This window comes from Chrysochloris asiatica, unplaced genomic scaffold (genome assembly GCF_000296735.1).
Source record: "Chrysochloris asiatica unplaced genomic scaffold, ChrAsi1.0 scaffold00018, whole genome shotgun sequence".
NCBI classification, from domain to species: Eukaryota; Metazoa; Chordata; class Mammalia; order Afrosoricida; family Chrysochloridae; genus Chrysochloris; species Chrysochloris asiatica.
Genome location: NW_006408536.1, coordinates 19,352,830 through 19,358,126, shown reverse-complemented (window position 1 = coordinate 19,358,126; position 5,297 = coordinate 19,352,830).

The window sequence follows — 5,297 nt, the reverse complement described above, 5'->3', positions numbered from 1 at the left end:
CTGACTCCTGGCCGCCAGCACCCAGTCCCTGTCTTTCCATGAATCTAGAGTCCTCAGCTGCTCCCTCTCTGTATGTCCCCATCTCTGCCTTCATCTCTGGTGTCACTGCTTCTCTGAATAGGGTCCCATATTCCACTCATGCTCTTCTCCTTTGATGCTCCTGGGGTCCTCTGTTTCTGGACTGTAAGATTAACTACTCCCTTCCTTTTGTTACAGAACTTCTACCTTTACAGTTGTGACAGTCGTAATTATTCATGATAACAATTCATCACTATAGAATCATAAGACTCTTATCCCCATCTCTTTTCACCAGACCCATTTAGACAAGATGAGAACGATTCAGTGGGGATTCTACCTTCCCCCACACCCTCTGAAACTAAATTCCCTCTTGAAAACTTGTAAGCCAGTCACATTGTGCCTTTATAATCCCCACCCCCCCATTTTAGGTAGCCAATGTCTAAGTTGCCCATCCCTATCAACCCTGTATACAGAGGTATTTGGTATTTTACCATCTCAGTTGGTATTTTGAGCTACTACATCCATAATATAAGGAGCTCTGGTAGCGTAGTGGTTACAAATCGGGCTGTGAGCCACAAGGTCAGCAGTTCGAAACTACCAGTGGCTCCGCGGGAGAAACATGAGGCTTTCTGCTCCCGTAAAGATTTACAGCCTCGGAAACCCTGTACAGGGTCGCTATGAGTCGGAATCGACTCCACAGCACATAACAACAACAACAACACATCCATAATATAGGTAAAGATCGTCAAATTGTAGCAATTTACACTTGTTTCCTTTATCAAAATTTTTTTATCTTCCTCTAGCTGAGTTCTGATTATCAAGCCATCAAGGCTAGGTCAAATGGGTACTATCTGCAAGTTTGGGCATTCTTGTGTGTCTCTATTCACTTCATATCAGCTGGATGCTTCACTCTAAACTCTAGCCCTCCATGGCTATGTCCTTGTCCTTGGGCTCAGGATAAGCACTGGACAGATAACTACAAGGTCGGTGGTTCAAATCTACCAGCTACTCCTTGGAAACCCTGTACAGGGTCACTATGAATCAGAAGGAGTCCTGGTGTGGTGCTGTAGAATAAGTACTGGATTGTTATCTACAAGGTCGATGATTCAAACCCACCAGCTGGTCCTTGGAAACCCTATACAGGGTCACTATGAGTCAAACCTGATTTGATAGCATTTAACAACAACAACGAGTCAGAACTGACTCAACAGCATTTAACAACAACAATCTTACTAAATAACATATGAACCCTAAAATAACAATAACATATAGTGTTCACAGTCACAATTCCAAGCCCTGGCTGAGTGATGCTGGGTGTAGTTCCCAGGGAAGGAGTTTGACGCAAACACTTGGTACGTGCGCTGCCTCTTTAACAGCTAGTTGCAAAGCAAACACTGAAGGCTAGTTTCACTTTTCACCTTTTGTCATAAAAGTGAAAATCCTCTTCAGATTTCTTCTGGTTAGTACTTGTGAACACAGGTACTAATATATGTCTTGTAAAAGTGACTCGGTGTAAAGCGAACTTTTGAAAATCAGGGAATACCTATACTTAACTACCTGCCATTTGTGTAGGGCTTTCCCTCCACATTTCAGGGCACACAGTCCCTAGATTATGGATGAGTTTAGTTCCTAAATCAGTCTTTAAGTCAAATTTGTATGTAAGTCGGAACATTTAGGCATGGTTTGTTGTTGTTGTTATTGTTGTTACTAGGTACCGTCGAGTCGGTTCTGACTTACAGCGACAGAACGAAACCCTGCCTGGTCCTGAGGCCATCCTCACAAATGTTGTTACACTTGAGCCCATTGCTGCTGCTACTGTGCCAGTCCATTGCATTGGGGCTCTTCCTCTTTTTCGCTGACCCTCACTTTACTAAGCATGATGTCTTTCTCCAGGAACTGGTCCCTCCTAATAACATGCCCGAAGTATAAGAGATGAAGTCTCTCCATCCTGGCTTCTAAGGAGCATTCTGATGATTCTTTCTTTCAGCTGTCTATGGTGCTTTTAATATTCTTCTCCAACACCATTAACTCAGATGTATCAAGTCCTCTACGGTCTTCCTTATTCACAGTCTAACTCTCACATGCATATGAGGCGATTGAAAATACCATGGCTTGCATCAGACACACCTTAGTCCTCAAAATGATCTTTGTTCTTGAACACTTTAAAGATATCTTGTGTAATGAAATATGTCATTTGATTCCTTGATTGCTGCTTCCATGAGTGCTGATTGTGTATCTGAGCAAAATGAAGTCTTTGACAACTTCAATCTTTTCTCTTTTTATCATGATGTTATTCATTGGTTCAATTGTGAGGATTTTTGGTTTTTTACCTTGAGATACAATCCATACTGAAAGCTGTAGTTTTTTGTCTTTATCAGTATTTTAAGTCCTCTTCATTACCAGCAAGCAAGGTTGTTATCTTCTGCATATCGCAGGCTGTTAACAAGTTTTCCTCCAACCATGATGTCATGTTCTTCTTCATATAATCCAGCTTCTTGGATTATTTGCCCAACATATAGATTGAATAAGTATGGCAGAAGAATACAGCCCTGACGCATACCTTTGCTGATTTTAAACCATTCAGTATGCCCTTGTTCTGTTCTAATGACTGTCTCTTGGTATGTGTACAGGTTTCTTATGAGCACAATCAAGTGTTCTGGAATTCCCATTCTTCACAATGTTATCCATAGCTTGTCATGACCCACACAGTTGAAAGCCTTTGCATAATCAATAAAGCGCAAGTAAACATCTTTCTGGTATTCTCTGCTCTCAGTCATAATCCATCTGACATCAGTAATGATAACCCTCCTTTCACATCCTCTTCTGAATCCAGCTTGAATTTCTGGCAGTTCTCTGTTGATGTACAGATTCAGCCATTTTTTAATTATCTTCAGCTCAGCAAAATTTTACTTCCATATGATATTAATGATATTGTTCAATGATTTCCACATTCTGTTCAGTCACCTCTTTTTGGAATGGCCACAAATATGGCTCTCTTCCAATCGGTTAGCCAGGTAGCTGTCTTCCAAAGCTCTTGGCATAGATGAGTGAATGCCTCCAGTGCTGCATCAGTTTATTGAAAGATTTTCATTTGTATTCTGTTAATTCCTGGAGCCTTGTTTTTTCACCAGTGTCTTCAGTGCAGCTTGGACATCCTCCTTCAGTACCACTGGTTCTTGATCATATGCTACCTCTTGAAATAGCTGAACACTGACCACTTCTTTTTCGTATAGTCGCTGTGTATATCTTCCATCTTCTTTTGATGTTTCTGCATCATTCAGTATTTTGCCCCTAAATCCTTCAATATTACAAATGAAGGCTTGAATTTTTTCTTCAGTTCTTTCAGCCTGAGAAATGCTGACTGTGTTTGTCCCTTCTTGAATGTGTCATTCCCGGCATAGTAAATCTTGTGATTGTCAAATTCATAATGACCAGTACCAGTCCATTTCAGCTCACTAATGCCTAGCTCTGGTAGCATAGTGGTTACGAATCGGGCTGTGAACCACAAGGTCAGCAGTTCAAAACTACCAGCTGTTCCGCGGGAGAAAGATGAGGCTTTCTGCTCATGTAAAGATTTACAGCCTCGGAAACCCTGTACAGGGTCGCTATGAGTCGGAACCAATTCCACGGCACATAACAACAACAACAAAATGCCTAGGATATTGTATTTATGCATCCCATTTTATTTTTGACAACTCCCAATTTTCATAGATTCATACTTTGTACATTCCATGTTCCAATTATTAGTGGATATTTACAGTTGTTTCTCCTCATTTTGAGTTGTGCCCCATCAGCAAATGAAGGTCCCAAAGGCTTTACTCCATTGGCATCATCACGGTCAACTCTACTTTGAGGAAGCAGCTTTTCCCCGGTCGTATTTTGAGTGCCTTCCAATCTTCTGGCACCATATCTGACAATATTGTGGTGCATCATGTTTCAGCATTCAGTACTCGGGTGCTCTCTGACAGTGTCCCACTGCTGTTCATAAGGGTGTCAGTGGCTAAACAGTCACAAATAATCTGCTTCTCCTTCTTCCTAATCTGGCTTATGGTTTGGCTCATACCTACCATCAAATAGTCAAATGTTTGTCTTAGTATACAGTGTGTCTTTCTATGCATATAAAAATGTTAAAGAAACACTTTCAGGTACACTAAATTGCCTTTAACATAATCATACAGTACTAATCATCATCATCGGTTTAAAAATCGTTCATTGTGATTTGGGTAAATGTTTACAATAATAATGTTTTGATGCATGTTGCAAAGTAGTACCCATTTGTTATTACAAACCTAGTGCAAAGGGGCTTCAAAAAACTCACGAAAAATCCCATTAGCTTTTCATTCCATTTTTCTATGAACTTTTTGAAGTCCCCTCGTATGTACTTCAAATTTTTAATAGAATAATCTCTACAGGGGTTGGTTCTGAACTACGGGTATACAGTTGTACGTAAGTCAGGTGTTCATAACCCGGGACTACTTGGGCTTCCTTTTCTCCTTATAACAAGGGTGATTAGTATGACCTTCTTCTACTGAAGGACCTTGTCCAAATGTGAATTTATTAGTATGACTGGCAAAGCCAGGAATTCCACCCAAACTGTCTCCAAAGCCAGGCTCTCTACCACAGGAAATAGTGCCTCATCCAGTAATATTATTCTCTAAATCTAGAAGGCTAACAGATTAAAGGTTGTTTGTAAATATAAAGGGATAATTATGTTAACTATTTTATTAGTAAAACAAACAGACAGACAAAAAGGAATCATAAACCAAATCTAGTAACAGGGTGCAGAGTAACTGGCTTGCATGGGATAAGGGTGTGTTCTCATTGAACAATCTGTATATATACAAATTGTTAAGTGCTAGACTACTAGCTTAAAGGTTGGCCCTTCACAAGAAGTGACTGGCTTACAAGCCTTCAAGAGGGAACCTAGAGCTAGGGGGCATGGAGGAAGGCAGAATCACCAGTGAGTACTATCCAATCTGTCTAGGTGGAGCTGATGAAATGAAATACAGGTGGGTTACATGCGATACTGTAGTGAATAATGGTTATCAGGACGGATTGTGAGTGTTGGAAATGCAAGGGTAGATATTTTGTAGCAAGGAAGAGAGCGATTATTTCTCCAGTCTAGGAGCGGAGGTCTCTGGGACCACCAACGGATAAGAGCAGAGAGTGGGACCCTACCCAGAGAAGCAGGGATGCCTGAGATGGAGACAGGGACGATTACATGGAGGGATGGAGCTGCTGGGGACTTTGGATCCAGAGAGGGAGAGGAACTGTGGGCC